The sequence below is a fragment of the Carassius gibelio genome, chromosome B21 (assembly GCF_023724105.1).
Source record: "Carassius gibelio isolate Cgi1373 ecotype wild population from Czech Republic chromosome B21, carGib1.2-hapl.c, whole genome shotgun sequence".
Taxonomy (NCBI): Eukaryota; Metazoa; Chordata; class Actinopteri; order Cypriniformes; family Cyprinidae; genus Carassius; species Carassius gibelio.
Genome location: NC_068416.1, coordinates 16,722,996 through 16,744,000, shown reverse-complemented (window position 1 = coordinate 16,744,000; position 21,005 = coordinate 16,722,996). Strand labels below are relative to the sequence as shown.

Here is a 21,005-nt window from a genome sequence, read left to right as displayed (position 1 = left end):
GTGGTAAGCCATTCAGACCATCACAGACTACAAGCCCCCACCACAGGCCTGTGATGACGACACATCCCTCCCGGATGCACTCAACCACTTTTATTCATGGTTTGACATGCAGAATGACACACCTGCACAAAAACTGCCCACACCTCCCAACGACCAGGCGCTCTATCTGTCTCCAACCTATGTAAGGAAGACCCCATCTAGGATTAACCCACGCAAGGCTGTGTAGTGTTGCTTTTGTCAATTAAAATTATGACTAAATATCGTCGTCAACGAACCTTTATCACGTGATAAAAACAAGACACAACATAAATGCTGGTCATGTGACAATGACTAATTGTGTAAAAATGTGTAATGCAATATTGTTGACGAATAAAAATGAGACTTAATGAGGTTTACAAAATAATAACTATGCTAAAATGTATCTTCATTTTCGTTGACCAAAACGAGATGAAACTAAATGTTATAACGTTATTTCGTCTCGTTTAGTCGTGTTATTATTATTATTTTGCAGTATTTCTGTTTCCTGTGTCTCACTTCAGGGGCTTCATCAGGTCACACTGTGCAGACAAAGGCGACGTCACTTCCTCAAACCCAACTCGCAGCATTATTTATAAGATGGCAACAGACAAAGTTAAGTCTGACACAGAGAAATGGACCGATATGTGCACTTCTAACATGTTTGGTTGGTAAAATAAAGTTTTCCGTGTCTGGAATGGATGTATTCTTGAGTCTATAAGGTAAAAATAATATAATAAGATAACCTGGTTTGAAATGGGTTTGGGTAAAATAAAATTTTGGTTTCATTTCTACTACTACTACGTACTTATACTATATTGACTGGGTTAAATAGAATTGCATTACTAAAAAGATACTAAAATGCAATTTTCAACTAAATGTCATCATTTTTCGTTGACAAACTAGACGAAAAGAGTCACGGATAATTTTGACTAAAACGCTCAGACGTTTAGTCAACTGAAACTTGACTAGACTAAAGAGAGTATGAACGTGACTAAAACTAATAAAAACTAAAAGGACAGCTTCACACAAAGACTAGACTAAAATTACAGTTAAAACAGGCCGCCAAAAACGACACTAGCTGTGGGTTCCATACCTGGCCATGTACTGAAAGACTGTGCTACACAGCTGAGGGATTTCCAAAGAGATATCTTCAATACCTAGCTGAGCCAGGCAGTTATTCCCACATGTCTCAAATCCACAGCAATCATACCAGTACCAAAAAATTACCTGTGTCCTGTCTAAACGACTACCATCCCATAGCACTGACTCCAATCATGATGAAGTGCTTTGAGAGGTTAGTCATGCACATCATCAAAACCAGCCTCCCCAATGCCCTCGATCCCATCTAGAGAGTAAAGACTCCTATGTTCCTGGACTTTCTAACTGGAAAACCTCAGTCAGTCCATGTCGGCCACAACACCTCGAGGACTACCACCCTGAACACAGGTGCTCCACAAGGCTGTGTGCTCAGCCCACTGCTCCTCACGCTGCTGACCCATGACTACACTGCCAAGTTTAGCTCCAACCACATCATTAAGTTTATGGAAGACACAACTGTGGTAGGTCTCATAAGCAACAGCAATGAAACACTATAGAGAGGAAGCGGCACAACTGGCTGAATGGTGTGGCACTAACAACCTATCTCTCAATGTAAGACAAAGGAGGCTGTGATGGACTTCAGGAGAAACTCGGTTGACCCCCCCACTGACCATTGACAACTTGACTGTGGTGAGAGTCAGCAGCACTAGATTCCTTGGGGTGCACATCACAGAGGATCTCAGCTGAACCACCAACACCATGTCTCCAAGAAGGCACAACAGCACCTACACTTTCTCTGCCGGCTGAAAAAAGCAAGTCTCCCTCCACCCATCCTCACCACATTCTACAGGGGCACCTCAGAACACATGCTGACCAGCTGCATCATGCACTGGTATGGGAACTGTAGTGCAGCGGACCACAAGACCCTCCAGTGGACAGTTAACACAGATCATCAGTGCCCCTCTCCCCTCCACCCTAGACATTTTCATTTCAAAATGCTCCAGCAAAGACAACAGTATCGTGAAGGACCCCACCCATCCCTCCCACATTCTTTTCCAGCTTCTACCATCAGGAAGATGGTCCTGGAGCATCAGAGCCTGCTCCGCCAGACTGCTCTACAGCTTTTACCCCAGTCTGTGAGAGCCTCTGAAACCCAACACAAACCCTGTAGCTTTTTTTTTGTGCAATTTGAAGTGTGCTACACACAGGTGAGTGGCCCTGTACAAACCACCTGTAGTAACACACTCTCCTCTATGTGCACTAGACACTTTTCACACACTGCTGTGTGCACATAATCCCAAAAAAGACTCCCTAATAATTGTATATTTACATGCTCATGCACTACAAATCATCTTGCACTGTTTCCCAGCCAGCTGCTTGACTACCAATGTTTCTCTTTGCACATGTACAGTATAATGTGAAGCTTTTGTATATTCTGTTTTTTTTTTAGTTTATGTATAGGCAAACCTTTATATATAGTATATTTATAGTCAAATTTGTCAGTAGGTAAATTGTGTATAGGTACAGTATTTACGTGAAGCATTCGTGTAGTTTGTATTTTTTAGTTTAAGTATTAGGTAAACATTTATATATAGTGTATTTATAGTCAAAATCTGTCAGTAGGTTAGTTTGTGTATAGGTCTATACTGTTTTATTTTACTGTTGTATTTCTGTATTTACAGTATGTAGCACCGTGATCTTGTATGGCATGACATTTTGTTCCACTGTATGTCCACACGTTGCGACAATGGAATGACAATAAAGCTCGACTTGACTTGACTTAAGACCAGAGCCCTTGTTTTCTGGAAATACTAAAGTGAGATTTGTAAAACTGCTGTTTATCTTCTTGAGAGAGGAATAAACTATTTTTTGCAACCACTTGAAGCTAAATTTGAACATCTCCCTGTCACTTCAACCAATTATTCCCATATTTAGACGATCTTATGTTTATTTAAGCCTGTCACTAAATGTCATGAAATGCCTTGAAAGCGAAAATTATCAATGGTACAAAAGTACAAAGTCCTATTGTTCATTCATTCAGTTCCCCAAGTGGAGATGAAGGAGCCCTTTATCTAAACAGGAACATATAGATGGCCATGAGTCCCCAGATAAGAGTGACTTTAACAGCTGAATTTGGCTGCAGGGTACATTTCAAACAGGGGTCAACTTTTCATGAGGCTAAAAGAGAAACATTTGTTCTCTTAAATTATTACATCTCTGAGTATCAGGGAAAGATTAAACCAACAGAATTGAGTCATGCAAAAGCATGAGTCAAGTGGACTTTTTAAAGCAGCTGTGCATTGAACTAGTAAGTGTCTAAAACATTGCTAAAGAAATCTACATCTTATTCCAATCAAGTTTCAAATCATTGCTTGCAACTACTAAAAAAAAAATAAAAAAAAATTTTTTTTTTTTCTTTTGGTCATGTCAAGTGAGTCAGGACTGCCACATTGAGCCCTATTGAGTTCAGCAAGAGACGTTTTTTTTTGTTTTGTTTCACTGTTCCTTGAATTAAGCCTGAAACCTGGTGCAGATTGGCTATGTTAGTGTATTTACCATTTCCACTATTAGCATTCTGCCCTTACCAATGTGTGGATTCAAATCAACTAGTGAATGCACATGTGTGACTTTCTCAGGCTTGAAGAAACAAAAGGTCTCAAGCATCTGCATCTTTTCAAACCACACTAATCCTCAGATGCATCGCATCCGATTGCAAGTCAATGCAAGCAAATGAACAAACTCAGGCTGGTCACTGCCACTCATTAAGAATATGAAACTCAGACAAGGCAGGTACAGTAAGTGGTTTTATGGGTTGTGGTTGAGTGACGAGCTGCTCAAAGTACGAGGTTTGTAAGAATGCCACGAGAACGCTGGCAACTTGCTGCGAGTAGTGAACTGAATTGGTTTTTATTAGCATGCTTACAGCATTTGGTAATTGTTTGCAGAGTGGTAATTAGCTCATTGTTTGCACTTTAGTGCCAAACGTATACATCTTTAATGAGGAACAAAGAAGTTTACTTTCTTCACTTTCTATTCATACTACATAGATAACGCACACTGCACAAGGCAGGTTTTTTCTTTTCTTTGCGTCATTTTCATGCTAGTGAAATCCATAATCTGTTTGGTTCAACTGATGCTTTGGTTGATTCTTCTATAAAGATGCACTAACCCAAAACTATTTTTATCAAAGAACCCCTCGTTTCTGTTTGAAGTTGTGAGAATCAGCATCACATGCTGGGTTGTAATGATTTAAGCTTTTATTCTCTGTTCTTATAAACAAGAGTTGGCAGAACATGGAAATAGTGGCAAGAATTATGAAGCAAGGAAGTGTGGTTTAACCTCAGCGAGCGAGAGAAAGAAAAAAACACCAATGGAAAACCATTTGAGGGTTGAGAATCACAAAAGAGAGACTTCAGAAAATAAACAAAAGGGGTGGGGGGGTGAGAGAAAACTTGCAACGCATCCAAAATCCTGATGGCTGTCTTCTAGATGGGGATTGTGGAGACCCAACAAACAAAGAGAAGAATGAAGCAGCAAAGCCCTTTGGCAAGCTGCAAGTAATTAAAAAGGCCTGTAAACGCCTTCCAGGATAAAGGGCACTTCAAAAGACGGGCGGGCGAGTGAGCGCACGAGGGGGAGCTGGGAAAAGCCAGGGGTCTGTGCACCTTTGGGATCTGTGCTAATGCGGCACAATACAGAGATACTGTAGGGGGAACACTCAAAGGCCTTTGTGTGCCTTCAATCTAGCCATTGTCCCTCTCCTGAGGTCTGAGGAGAGCGCGCTACCACTGATTAGAGACTGACAGAGAGCGCATACTGTCGGAGTGACCCTTCGAGCCCTGAGGGGACATTTGAGAGCTGATAGAAGGCAGACTGGCTACTTGAGGCAGGAAGGACTTTCACTATATATAGTACATTAGAATAAGAGACTTGTGTAATCATCAGAACGTTTACAACCTTAACAAATGACACTGTGAATTAGGATTGTGCAATATATATATATATATATATATATATATATATATATATATATATATATATATATATATATATATATATATATATATATATATATATATATATATATATATATATATATATATATAAACTTTTCCTTACTTAAAATAAATGTAACTGAAATAAAATACAAAAAACAGACATTCTTTTTAGAATTTCATTAAGCTTATCTTGATTTACTAAAGTAACAAAAGACTGAAAACTAGAATATAACTGAAATCGAATTAAATCTATATTGTCATGCTTTAAAAACACAAATGAGGAAAAACAACAAAATGTAAGAAAATAAAAATAAATAATTATTTATTTGTAGACTATTATATCCCCTAATTTTAAATTTGGATTACTTTTCTGTCATCTAACACTCAATTACAATTGATCTTGAAAGACCACTAATAATTCTAATCTTTCAAATCTATAAATTAATATCCACTTTCATAGTACTGTCATGTGACAACTAAATTAATTTGTAGTGCCACACAGTGCCAGACATTTTATCACGCAAAATTTTTATTTTTTATTTAAAGACAAAATAGTGTTGGTTATATAGTAATGGTCATATATTGGTAATCAATATTATTGGTCATATATTTATTGTTAGCAATGACATGAAAACACATATCAGCACTATCTATTGTGCATCCCTAGTCCCAAACCTACTGTAGAGTGGTTTTGCCTTTATTGAAACGGTCAGATGTTTACATGCAATACCATGGTTTGCTTAAAATCAGAGGGAGGTAATTAGTTTTATCTGTGCTTTATTTTTACAGGGCGACCCTGAATATGACATGCTTAAACCTGCTTCCAGCATGGAGCGCGGCAGGCCTGTCGTAAAGACAAAGTCACCGGGGCACCTGCCCCTGCAATTTCCACAACTTCTATTTTCTGGACAACCAGAAGTAAAGTCTCAGTAGATTTTATGGGAGATATATGCCCCACACCCCACCTCTTCAAGACACACACAACTCGTATGTGTGAACTATGGCAGTTCCTTTTCCCCTCAGGCCTCTCCAACCAGCTGTGCTCTGGTTTTGCCACAGAAACTGTAGATGGTGTGTGTGTGAAAGCAGAAGAGAAAGGGGAGGGGGTGGCACTCTGTGTGCCTGAAACAGACTGACTGTAGTCATTAAGGAAGCAGGCATAAAACTCTCAAGCCATTTACTCAGTTAATAAGCGACTTTGTCTAACAGTCAGTTTTGACAACGGCAATAAATTTTAAATTTATGTCAACAAAACATATGCTGAACACCTAATTTCAATGCCGGAGTGGCGTGCTGGCTCGTAAATCAGCCCTGTGTTTGAAACCCGAGTAGATTACGGGCCTGTGTTATTGAGCTGTTAGAGACCGGCTCATATAAACCTGAACTTTCTCACTCCTGAGTGGACCCCAGGCCGTACATCATAGATAGGATTTCCCCTGTCAGTGTGGCCTGCTCACTGCCCCCCAGTAGGCCGGAAACCCCTAAAACACTAGGTATAAACGGCATGCGTGTTAGTAAAATTAAAGAGTGGTTGGATGCCAGAAATGACTACTTGACTGATCAGCCTCTAAAGAATAGTTCACCTAAATATCAAGATTCTTGATTAAATTCATAATTTACTTATCCTCATGTATGCCTGTATGACATTTTTTTTCTGAGAAACACAAGAGAGAGATATTTTGTAGAATGTTGGTAACAGCTTTGGTGACCATTAATCCACCTGTAAAAAAAATTTGTGAGATGACAAACGAGAACAAGAACAGTTAGCTCACTAGTGTAGGAGTTGCCTGGATTCTCCAAAAAAAAAAAAAAAGACTGCAACAAGTGTTGAACAGCAGTTCATTATTTTTGTGCACTTTTGTACAGAATGGTTACAAACTCTTTTACTCCATTTCCCCCACTTTCATATCTTGGCAAAAACTACAGAAAACACAAAAAAGTAAATGTGACAATTCTTTGATATTTATGTGAATATCCCAATGATATTGTTGTTGTGAATTATTTTGGCCACAATAATCATGTTCTAAAAATCTGATATTGTGACAGCACTAAAACACACATTAAAACATACATTCAGATAAAAATAATAGTAATGCAAAAAGTTGATTTTAAATAATCGACAAGATGTTCTTATATATACTGCATATATAATGCATGCATTAAAATTCCCTTCAATAAATTCCTTTCGAATTTTGAACTATATTTAACAGAAAGAGCTGATTCAATTCTAAATGCTCATGTCTCCACAACAATAAACCATGCTCTACTGTCTGCCGTCTACTGTCCTCTACGTTGTTCTTTTCATCCTAGAGCCTTTCATCTGTCTGGCCCTGCCCTGATGAAACATGTTGGAGCACTGCTAGGTTTAAGAGCAGCGTGCTTAACAACTGTGGCGGAGGGGCATGTGACACTAGCAGCGGGAGAGGCTATGAATGCTAGGCCAAAGAAATGATAATGCAAAGATAATCATGGGAGAGTAGAAGGCTGTTCCTGGGAACAGAGAAGCTGGCCCATGCAGCCAACCATGCCCCTCATTCATCTGCTTTTAGAAGGTCCCACTCAATCCCTAAAAGGCATGCCGGCCCATGTGCACACTCAGATTAAGGTATTTGTCAAAGGGGGCCAACAATGCACAAGAGAGGGAAAGAGAAATGGGGTGGGGGCCAATCTGTCAATCCACTGCTGCACTTGAGCTTAATAGAGATTTCAGTGAGGTGTTGACACCACACTGCCACAACATTACCATAATGATGATTAATGTTAATTGACTTTTCAAAAGATCCTCTTTAGTAAAGGACAGTTGACTGACCTCAGCTATAAAGTGTTTTATTATTACAATGTACAAATAGAAAACAGAAGAACAGAACAACATAATGTCTTGTACTCAACAGTAACAGCAAAACATAGTGAGTCTAAAAGTCTGAGACCACACTGACTAATTTAAACCTGTAAATAAATGGTTTATTTTAAACTTAAACAGTTTTAAATTACAAAAAATGCCATTCTAAACAAATATACAAGAATTACAGGGTTTGGGGGTCTAGAAATTTTCTTCAACAAAGATGATTTAAATTGATCAAAGTGACAGTAACGACACATTCCAAATATTTAAAGAATATTAGATTGAATACTTGGGAGACAAGCATAAAAAAAAGACACGAAACCAGTTTTGTCCCTCTTCTGAGGGATGAGACATCCCTAAACTGACTGTTTGCGGTATATCTGCTTTATTTTAGCAATCTTCTGTGAGACTACCAGCATGTCTTTTCCCCAGTCTTTTCCAGTCCATTAAGAATGAATGAGGCAGACAATGGCGAATCAGATGGCGAAAAAACAAAAAAACAGAACGACAGCATCAACAACAAAAACCAACCAAATTTCAGCTGTTCGAGATAAGCCCACCCTTAACCCCTGCAACTGCATCCATGAAAAGCCATTACTGCGTTTATGAGCCGTGTGCCACTTCTCCCTCGCTCTTTATCTCTTTCTCTCACACACAATGTGGTTACGCTCTATAAGATACAATTGTGCTTGAATATATTATTTTGACTGACAGAAAATTACATAGTACTGCCAGTCTCTCTCACTGTTTACCAACCCTGTCTTTATGTCTATCCTTTGTTTCAAGATCTTTTTTCTCTGCCTTTTTTTTCATGATCGGAATGTATCAAATGGCTGGGTAATTCTCAGCGGCGCGGGCTGTTTATCAGGAGTCCTCCTGTACATATCAATGACTCGGCCCTCTCTCCCTGCGGCGAGACATTCATATGAATTCCAGCCACACTCGCACATACTGCAAACTCGTGCTAAGCATAGATGAGTAGCGGTTGAAGAGAGACACAGACAGAGAAAGCGAGACAGTGTGAGAAACGACGGTGGCTGCCTTTATTATGATCCAGAAAGGGCTTTATTCCCCACTATACACACACTGATTTCCCCTACAGCTCACAGATTAGGATAGATAACATTAACAACATATTGTGCGGATGAGACCAAAATGGCAAGCAGTCGAACCTTTAACAGGGCGTTTTCTAAATAGCAGCCAAGAATTCGGATCTGTTCCAAAACCTAGCGAGCTGCCTGCACAGGCGTTATGGGTACACTCCCCAAAGAGAAGGCTGTTAGTAAAGGTTGTTAGCATGATTTCACTGCCTAAAGATATAGTCACATTAGTGAATTTTGGGCGAAATTTTGCAAGCAAAAACGGTTGCATTTTTTAAATAGTCCTTGCACCATCATGTAAAATTACAGATCGCATGAATTATTATTAAAATGAACAGATTTTACTCATTCAATACCGAAAAAAGGAAAATAAAACTAACTAAAATATTTAAATAAATAAATAAAACCTACATGCATGGGGCATTCTAACATGGCTAAGCAAATTATAAAAAATATATAATTATACTTATTTACCATTAAATGCATTTAATATTTATGAACTTATTCAATATTGAAAAATAACTAGCACTAATAAATGAATGAATAAATATCATGAGTAAGCAAAATACATTGTTTTAATTAAATATTTATAACTGATTTAATAATGAGAACATTATAACATTATAACACAATTATAAACAAACAAACAAACAAACATGGGTAAGCAATGGAAAAATAATAATAACAACAAAAACAAAAACAATTATAAATAAATAAATAATTTAAAAGATCAATCAATACAATGTGGTCTATTTCTCACACTAATGTATGCTATGCCTTAGAAAGCTGGCTACAGAATCATAAGTGTAGCATTCAATATAAATTGCATTTCATTCAGTATGTCAACTAAAGGTGGTACCTGCCTTTAGAAAGTAGGATGTAGATGGCAAGTCAGCTCGCTAGGTTTTGAAACCGAGCGGCTGTATTTAAAAACCAACCATAGCCCTGTTGCACAAAATTACCAAAGACGCCCTAAAGAAACATTCTTTTCTTTCGTGGCCGATGTCATTAATAAATCCCTGTCTTGTTTTGTGGATAAGTCTGGTTTTTCGGCGAACATCCCACGCTGGGTGGCTGAACCACACCATGGATGCTAGGTTAAATAAGCAGCATGCAGTCTGGGCTCTTCTATGAGAAGGCAGGGGGGTCTCTTCAAAAACAAGACAGCGAAGGTGTATTGGGAGACTGGGGCGTTGAACAAAGCTCAATTATGTTGTCCGGGGGAACGACACAGCACTCTTTTCATTATCCTTTCGAAGCCTCTTTTCTGTGGAGTCAACAGGCAGAACTATGGCGCATTAGCCTCACACAAGAGCTCTGTCAGGAAGCGGGCTTAAGCCGGCGCTCCTAATTGCGCTACCTGGGAAAGAGAGACATTCCCCCATTCTAATCCACAATTTATACCTGCACCCACAACAGCAGCTCAGGGGAGAGGATTCGCACCTAATGCCTCATTCAGCGGCAGCCATTACGAGACAGCCTCTGTCATTAACCTAATGACACAAACTAGAGTGCTATGACCAGCGCATTTCCCAATAAAAGGGATACCGTGATGTTTAAGGTTATTGATAGCGACAGAAGGAGGGGTCTTTTTTTGGAGGACACTCATGTTTGCAAATATATCAGGTCTGTGTTCAGTGATTAGCTCTGTGATTTGAAAGCCTGTGACACTTACAATAATAGCTGTGCCGGCTAATCAAGGGTTTGTGCTTCTTGGTAAAAATGAGAACAGAGAAAAGGAGAGAGAGTGAGCGAGCGAGTGCGGAAAGGAGAAAACAAGAAAAGCGCTGGGTTAACTGACATCTTTAAGCCTGGAAGAGTGCGAGGTTAAATGGCAGCGCAAGCTCCCAAATCCTCTTTTTCTTCTCCTTTTATCACGACGCCAGCCTCTTTCTATCTCTGAATATAGCAATTCTTTCATTTCTCAACATTCCTTAGCAGTTTGTTATGTTCTTGTTTTCCTCCGTTGCCATTTGTTGATCTTCAGATCTGTGAGGCTAGCGCACACAAGCGCGTCGTGGCTCTATAAAAAGCCCCAGACGAGATTTCCCTCCGCCATGCATTATTCATGGGCTTCACCTTCAATCAAGTGGCAGAAACCTCAAGGATGTCTAACTTTAGGTCTTCTCTTTTTGAAAAAGAAGACAGAAGCAGGCAAGACACATTCCAGTGTTGTATAATTTATTCCCTGTTCAGATGACATCAAATACTTGTACCCTCTTGTGTGTTCCAGTTTATATCTGCCATGCTCCGGGAGAAATACATTTCTTCCTGTTCTAACAAGCTGGCACCTGTTACATTAATAAAGATGAAACTAAATAACAACTTGTACAAGGTGGAATGTGCAAAAACAAGATGCTAAAATTTAAGAGGAACAGCCTGTGAAGCGGAGCACAGACGTATTATCATTACCATAAAAAAAGCCTTAAACTCAACTCATATCATCATTATCGCCACCTGCTATGACGCTCTTTGTAAACAGGCATGTTTGGTTGTCTGGGCACGGGCACAAGAAGGACATTAAAGGCTTGTGAAGGCCGCTCGATGAGATTATTTGAGCAGCTCTGGCTGTTGCTTTCAGAGTGTTACGCAACGACTCGAGGCGGAATGCGATCCGGGGACAGTGACAGGTGGGGGCTCGCTGGTGGTCAGTGGATTTATAGATTTCATTTTGGTTTGATTTATGCTTTTATTTTGGTCGGTTACTCTGTCCAGACAGGGCACTTTGACTGAGCTTGACCTCAGAAACGTGAGACGGCGTAAACACCTCTGCCCTGCAGTGTCATGATACCGCCCAGGGCCTCGCCCAGGGCCGCGGTGGGGGTTTCAGGTGTTTGCGAAGCCCACACACTTACGTACCCTGCCAAAGATGTGGTATCTGCACAGTCATGCCCCCACCCTCCGCTCTGCTTGAGAACAGCAGTGGTCTGAAATAGCCAGGCTGTAGCATCCTTTCGCCTGCGGTAAACAAGCCTCCCGTCTGGCACGGCCGAGCGGCATCCGAGCCCTGCTACGTGCAGAGTCACCGTCCCTGTTACTCACCCACAAACCAGCCTCTCACCGAGAAAGTGCCATCAACAGCTTGCATGCAGAGGAAGACCGAAGAAGAAGAGGAGGGGAGGAAATAAAGGCGTGAAGACATACTGAGATATTGAAAGAGAAACGCTGAGAAGGGGTCAGACAGAATAGAATGGAAGCACACAAAACACGGCAATGTCAAGAATGTGTGCCGTATTAGATTTCTGCTGTATGCGGGACATTGATAATGGCTCTCATAGAGATTTCGTGTCACCCCGTCTGGTGGTTTGTCGCTTTTTTTTTTTTTTTACAGAATAGGCCAGTGTGTGAAGCTCAGCTGAGTGCAGTTATGAAGCGCATGGTGCTCTGCAAAACGCATTAGCAAAATGTGAGGCAAATTTTGGCCGCATAGCAAGACACCAATTCACTAACACTTGAACACTTGAGAACTCCTGACAGCTCTCTTGCTCTGACATTTACAATTTTGGCATATCGGTCCATAACAGCAAGGTTTCTTGAGTGAGGTCTAAAATATTACACTATTGCAAATCCTAATATTAAGTATAATATTAAGTATATATATATATATATATATATATATATATATATATATATATATATATATATATATATATATATATATATAAAAATAATATAAATTGGATGACCATAAACTGCACTTATTTTGTCTTCTGGGAAACATGTAGGTGTTTATGTAGCTTCTGAAGTCCAGTACTAAATGAAAAAATATGATCGTTAAACAAAATGAGAAGAATTTACATACAATCCTGTTCAAAAGTTTACATCCCCTGGCTCTTAATGCATTGCGGTTTGCCCTCTTGAGCATCAGTAAATGTTTTCACCTTTTGTAATAGTTGTGTATGAGTTTGATATTTTATATTTATCATGTAGGCCTATGACTAAAGTCATGCAGGGATTAAAAACGAATTTTGAGCAAAAACATTAAGTTATTATTATTTTTTTAACTTTCTGGTAGCCTACTAGTCTCTTTTGACCTATTTTTAATGAAATAAAAATAACTGCTTTATTCATTTAGAAGCAGGGCAATTTAGATTTCATTTTTGTACATTCATTTTTATCATTTTTATTTTATTAATCAAAATACAATAACCAACAATATAATATTCAGTGTTGGGCTGCTGAAACTCCGAACACATGCTTTAGCGAGCTTGAAGTCCAAGTCTTCATCCTTTTTCAAATAAAAACCCCGTTATAGTCTTGTTTCAAATTAATTAATAATTTATAGTGCTTTATCTTAGCTTAATTAAACAATGTAATATTGTATACACGGTTTAAAAAATCTGTAAAAATATTACACGGAAATGTGTGCTGAAGGAATTTTCTTAATTGTACCTGTCATGCTTGTCTGTTTCACAGTCTGTTTAAATAAATATTTAGAATTGCATGCAGTGCAAATTTTTTTCTTTTTTTTCGGTTTAATTTTTTTTATTAAACTGCAGATAAAAATAGAAAAGTCCTATATCCTAAATAAGGATAAATTACAATGGCATGCAAGGGTTTGGGAACCCCTTACAGAATCTGTGAAAATGTGTATAATTTTAACAAAATAACAGAATTCATACAAAATGCTAGAGATGCACTGATAGATCGGCCATTGGATCAGAATTGGCAGATTTTCCTCACAATCGGCTAGGATTGATGACTTCTGTCCGATTTCGAACCGATATGTTTTGTTACCAGTGGCACAGGCAATAACGTCATGTCAGCCACGCATTCTCGCACTGTTCTATATTAGTTCTATATGCACCGATCTATATTAGTGGAGCGCACAAGCCACGCTCAGTCTCAAATAGTGGCTAATTGCGCTAAAACGTTCAAATGCATACACAATTATGTCAAAATTGTATCCAGTTAAACAAAGTCAGTTTTGGTATGTTAAATAGTTGAGAAAGAGAACGCATGTTGTGTAATATATTGGGTCCGCAGATAAACTCTTAAAGGGACCGCAGTCCAATATTCCTTCTGCTGCTGATCATGTTAATCAAAAAACAAACAAAGAAAATCACTTTCTGCTCTAGAATGAATACTTTTTATAACTTTAAATGGCAAGCATTAATTTGTATTTAATTTTTACAATGAAGACTACAGAAATTACCTTTGATAAAAAAAAATTGATTAATTTCTGTAGTATTTCTGTAGTATTTCTTAACTGAATAAACTTACTTAAACTGAAAAACGTGGTTTCATTGCTTTTTTTATACTATTGTATTTATTTGTGCTTTTGTAAAAAAAAAAATATTTGTTCTTATTTTATTAGTGACATTTTATACTTGTTTTTAATGAAAATTTGTGTTGAAGAAAATTAGATTTTTGTTTGTATATGCTGTCAATTATATCTCTCAGGAAAGGAAAAAAAAATTGCAACAACAATTGGTATAGGCAAATAAAAACAAAAACAAAAAAACAAACAAAAACAAAACTGCATCTCCACTAATGCATGTTATTTTTTATTTAGTACTGTCCTGAGTTAGATACTTTACATAAAAGATTTATTACATATAGTCCACAAGACAAAAACATTGCTGAAATTATTATAATAACCCCAATCAAGTTTGGCAACCCTTGGTTCTTAAACTGTGTGTTGTTACCTGGATGATCCACGATTGTTTTTTGTTTTGTGATTGTTGTAAATGAGTCCCTTGTTTGTTCTGAACAATTAATTAAACTGAGAACTGTTCTTCAGAAAAATCCAGTTCCTCCAGTTCCTGCAGATTCTTCCCTTTTCCAGCATCTTTTGCATATTTGAACCATTTCCAGCAGTGACTATATGAGTTTGAAATCCGTCTTTTCACACTGAGGACTATTGAGGGACTTAAACATAACTATTAAAAAGGGTTCAAACATTCACTGATGCTCCAGAAGGAAACACGATGCATTAAGAACCGGGAGGTGAAAACGTTTGGAACTTGAAGATCAAGGCAAATTGTACTTAATTTTTCTTGAGTCAGCTTCAGAATCGAGTCTCCAGTAGTGCAGAACTTGCTCAGGCATGGCAGCAGGTCGGTGTGAGCATCTCCACGCACAGTGAGGCCAAGACTTTTGGACAATGGCCTGGTGTCAAGAAAGGCAGCAAAGAAGCCACTTCTCTCCAAGAAAAAAGTAAAGAACAGACTGAAATTCTGCAGGAAGTACAAGGATTGGACAGCAGAAGACTGGTGCAGTTATTTTCTCCAATGAAGCTCCCTTCCGACTGTTTAGGAAATCTGGAAAATCGATAGTTTGGAGAAGAAAAAGTGAATGCTACCATGAGTCCTGTGACGTGCCAACAGTGAAGCATCCTGAGACATCCATGTGTGGGGTTGTTCTTTAACCAAGGGAGTGGGCTCTCTCATAACTCTGGCCAAAAACACTGCCATGAATAAAGAATGGTATCAAAACGTCCATGAGTAATACACACACACACACACACACACACACACACACACACACACACATACATATATACATATATACACACACACACACACACACACACACACACACCACATATACATACACACACACACACACACACACACACACACACACACACACACACACACACACAGTATAAGAAAAAAATATTGAAAATTAGAAAATACTTTGTAATTACAAATAATAAAATATAGTTCTGTTTAATGTGCACTAAGACATCATTATTTTCTTTACTACTTATTTTTATTTTTATTTTTATTAGGTCTGGAGCTAAAATAATTGACAGTATTACGCATACAAATTATAGCTAGTTACTCAATCAACTAATTCAACCAAAATGGTAGAGAGAGATATTAGAGACACCATTACAACATGTTTTGATGTGCATCCTTTATAAAGTCTATTCAGCTATGTGTAACGCTATATATATTTTGCTGAACACAGAACTGTAAATGTAAACCTTAAGCATGGCTAGATAAGCTATCAGATGGGTCTCGGATCAGTGCCAAGGGGCAAACACTTTCTCCGATGCTTATTTACAATGCTGGGAGCAAGAGAAGCCATAGATTGGGACTGAAAGAGGTTGGAGGAAGCCATGGCTGTGTGATTCAGGTCCAACCCAGGCCTCATTACTGACCGCCCGCTGTCTGAGAACGAAGAAAGCAGGGTGAAGGAGCCTTAGCTCTGGAATGAGAGTGTAAGGAGAAATCAATACGGCTCCCATGACCCAGTCGCACGCTGCCTCTCATTGTGAAGGGAAATCAAAACAGACTTCTGTACAAAACTAATAACTATCAGCAGCATGAATGCCTGGGAGGACTTGTCACTCCTGAGCTGGGTGCTTGGTGAGAGAGAAAGCAGGAGCGAGAAAGATAGAAATAGAGAGAGTGGTCTAGCCAGACACATCAGTCTGTCTTTCTCTCTCTTTCATCCTTCACATCTCAGCAGGGGCACAATAACAGCACACTCTGAGTGGCTGGATGCAGGTACACAGAAAACACACATAAGCCTTTCTAAGGTCTTTTAATGTGCGCCTCCACCTGCCATGTTACATCACTTTCATAACCGCTCAGAGCAATCCATGAACACTGCAAATATTATTTTCTTAATCAGTACGGTGTCTTGTATTCCAGTAGACATTATCTAAACATCCTTAAAAAAAAGTTATTTACTTAAAGAAAAAAAACTGACTGAATAAAATCAAGTCCTGAACAGCATTTTCTTCTTACTGAATTTCAGTTAAAATTCAACCGGAAGTAGGTTCAAGAAAAAGAAATAAACATGAAAAGAAACCTGAAAACAACCTAACACAATATTGTTCCAAATAAATAACTCTTATTTCACTGAGGAAAAATCTCCAAGCTCTGCGCATGTCTAATAAACACTCATTCACATGATTTAGCTGTGAAATTCTTGAAAGCAGCAGCGTCATCTGTTCCACGCATCTGAAGACCATGAATAATGCATTGAGGAGTGGTGAGCGCTGTAGTGGCTGCTCGGCTTCATCAAACACTCCGTCCTCAGTAAGGTGTCATGTCTTTCAACAGATGCATGCAACAAAAGAGTAATTAATAGCCCAGCGGCGAGTGTTAGAATCCCCCGTGCCTCAATATGTCTTCATTTGCCATCCAGTATGCGGCAGGATGGAGCTTTCTGCGGGCCATGTTTCTCCTCATTATGCCCATCAACAGCAGCCAGTCTCTGCGGGAGTATTTGCAAGCTCATTCTGATTCAAGCGTCACTAACACACTCCATTGCCATAATGTATAGAATAAACAAGTCATGCTGTCTGCATATAAAAGGTCCTCAGAAGAACCTCTTCTTGTAGACAAAGTGTAGACCAGCAGATGCACATCTTGATAGATCAACTGCAGGTTGCACAGTTAAAAAAAGAAGATGTGTAATAACTGGATATTAAATGGATCTAAAATGAAAGTAGGACTGTGGATAGCTGGGGCACTTAAAAAATATGTTTCTGAAACTTTTTTTTGTCTTCGATATGATTTAAAAGAACTGAAGACCCATTACTCTAAACCAGGCTATATCATCTGAAAATTTCAATTGATCCCCAGAGGCGAAATCTTGAAATAAGCGGTTCCCCTGGATATGTATGCCATGATATATCTCCAACATGACAGACAAAATGAGATTTTGGAGGGATCTTGTGAGTTTTCCTAAATATATTGCTGCATCTATCATCTCATCAACTGTACGGCACCACATATGCATTATTATCCGGCTTCAAAATGTACGCCTTGAGCTAAAAACATCCATTTCTGAAAATCATGGCATAAAATTCCAGTTCCCAAGATTATGCATGTAGAAGTTTAAACCTATTGCCCTCTGTACATAGTACAGAAGCTGCATCTGGAGCAGCATATATATAAAATAATGTAGATATTATTATTAAGCATAAATCTTGTTTTATGCATAAATAACGTTTGAAGTTTATACATGAAACAAGTCAGATTTATATGGTTTAAACCTTTTTTTCCACTGGAAAGGAAGGCAAAATTCTGATTTCTGCAGGGAACACACGATTAGTGCTGCATTCTCTACTGAGATGCTCTACAGGTTAGTACTGCTGTTGTTCAGACCTCCATGCACTCTCTAGGGGTTTAAGGATCAAATGGCACTTTTCACACAAGTGATGTGTTGTTTTAAAGTCCACCAACTGATGCATTCAAATCAGCATTTTAACAAACGTCTCCACCATCCCTCACCAACAGAAATCCCCCTTGTGTTACTCGAGACATGCAATTTGCCTTTTTTGTTGTTTGCTTGACCTAGAGAAAACAATTTCAAAGGGTCTTCCTGTTGGTTTAACAGCTCAGTTGAACAGGTAGGCACCGGGCGGCTTTTTTCCCTCGGAAGATGAATTGGTGAGCTGTCGGTTCCAGACAGGGCGAGTAGTTGTGTTTCTGTAATAGGACACTGGAAGTGTCTTTGATTAATGAAAGTGTGATACTGAGCTGTTAGAGAGCCTTCCTACTGAAAGAGCGATTGAAGCGGGGATACGTGGCGACAGATGCAGGAACACGGCTGGACCTGGAGGAGAGGACAGGTTTGGACATAGTCCCTCATAAAGCACAGGAGGGGGTTCAAGGGATAGATATTGGGAAGCGACTACGGGGTGCAGAAACGTCCTGTGGACAGAAGGGGAACCATTAGCGAACGGTTCTTTTGATGAGAAATGACACACATTAACTGGCGAAGCAGTCACAGGGAACAATTATTTTAAGCGTCTTAAGTATGATCACTTTAAATCTAAAATGTACAATAAAACTAATTTATTGCATTTCATTAGACAGGAGACAAATGCTTCTAGAGTTAAATCGTAATTATGAGCCAGACATTACAGGATTAGATTTGTCTGTCTTTTAAGCTTTCATCAACAACAGATTCCTTTTCCTGTAAACCAAGTCATTTCGTTCTTGTTTTGTCTAAATACATTTCTTCTGTCTTTTATTTAGAACTTCTTTCCCCTGGCTTGAATCTTAAAACCTCAAGAAAACACACTGTGCTCAAGCAAACACATCCTCTTCAAAAAATGCTGGAAAGGTTTTTGTTTACCCGGTTTTATAAATGCCCAACAATGCAAAGTTTGCGAAGCAAGAACACTCTGTCGAGCTGCTGACAGGCCAAACTCTGTTCCAACGCCTGGGGAGAACTTTAAATAAGCAATTGTCTTCATACAAAATGTCTGACAACCTAGTCACGAACGTCCTTCCATTCCAGAACACGCTCTTGCATTCGATAATAGTTTGAATTAAACATCTTTTTATTTGAAAATAAACCAAAATGAGGGAATCAGATCACTGCGGGATGATTGGCTGCTTGTTGTTTTACGTTTATTGAGGAATTGCATTATTACATTTCAAGGCAGAACATGTTTTAACAAGCTGATTAGCATCCTGAGATGACTGCAAGCTATCAAGGGCTTTCCCTCCGAGCGCTTGCTTTATAAGCCTTTTTTAACACGTCACCCAAAATGGTTCAAGATGGGCAGAACAACGAGAGATACGAAAAAAAAACCAACCTTCAAAACAAGCACAACAAACATTTTCCCCCTCCAAAAATGTGTTTTCGCAGTTCTCAACCCCCTTTGTGCCAAAGACGGGATTATTTGGTGGTGTTGGGGGGGGGGGGGGGTAGTACGGAAGAAAGGATGTTTATGCTCGCCTCGTTTCTATGCTGTGAGCTCTCCCAAGGGAGTGCATTCCTCACCCAAAGCATGACTAAAGGTATGTGAACCATCTGGACAAAGCCACTGGCCACAATGGCCCTACACACCCAAGCCAAAGAAACCTTTCATTCAATGGCCAGGACCTTGATATCCATCTGCTTTAGCCGGGTCAACCATAATTTCAGCTATTATCAACTGTGATTGGCTGCATTCATTCAGAGCAGGTACACAACAAAAATTATTTTTGGAAATTATAATCGTTAGAATACAAGTTTTAGAGGGAAATACTACTTCAGTTTAGGGCTGGGCGATAAAACGATAATGATAATTATCGCAATATAATTTTCCTCAATGAAACGATAACAAGAGGTCGATAAATGTTCAATATAATGTTTATGCACCAAATGCGGAACGAAACAGCAAGACTCATTTGAAATACATCGCAAGAACCATTTACCTGCAAGTTTACTAGAGCAGATGCGTTTATTCACTAACAAGTTTCTGATCACTAACCAACACCAACAGTGACTTAAACTAGTTTAAAAGCAGATGAAACAATGTGTGCAATGATACAGCAAGAAGGCTTTCAATCGACAAATCGCCATCATTTACCATGAATTTACTGTAGTAACACTAACTCATCCGTGGTATTGTGGCAGAAAAGTTGGATATTCATATTGAAGGTTATATTATTAATCCAGAGTGTTTTTGTGATTAAACTGTAGTGTTTGTGCATTTACACTAAATGCATTCAGACTACTGTTTATCATACAAATACCGAACCATAATTATAGTTACATAATTGTATTGATGTACTATATGTGTGGATTTAACTGCGGTTATCAAAGTCAGGCAACACAAATCTGTTTTATGATTTGAAACAATATCAATCACTAGAACATGCAGAAAACTCAGAATCTTTCTACTAAGAAATTTATTTTGTTTAGGAAAAATGACTGGAAAAATATAAAGAAATAAAAAAAAGTGTTTGCCATGTTTTGACAATAAAGAGTAGTTTAAAACCACAATCGATGGTCTGGTTTCTAAAACTTTCATTTAGGAGCAACAATTTGCCTTTAAACTTGAGAAAAAAGATTTGAAAATTATCATAACATTTTTCACAGCTGATAGTGGGATTTATCATGATATTTTTGTTGCTTTTTGCCAAATCACTCAGCCCTACTTCAATGTTTCTACTTCAAAATTTAATGTGTTATTTCCAGTACCTTTGTGAAATTCACAAGCAATTTACTGAATTAAAATGAGTTTCTACACCAATTTTTCTTCAGTGTATAAAAGGTTACTAAATAATTCAGTGTACGAGTGGCAAACATGACTCAATGCAGTAC

At 38.6% G+C, this 21,005-nt stretch overlaps 1 protein-coding gene across 4 annotated transcripts in view; it reads right to left on the bottom strand.

Annotated features, from left to right (window-relative positions):
• Nucleotides 1-21,005, bottom strand: part of LOC127985693 (zinc finger and BTB domain-containing protein 16-A) — a 107,633-nt gene that overhangs the window by 56,469 nt on the left and 30,159 nt on the right. The gene's annotated exons all lie outside the window — the stretch shown is intronic.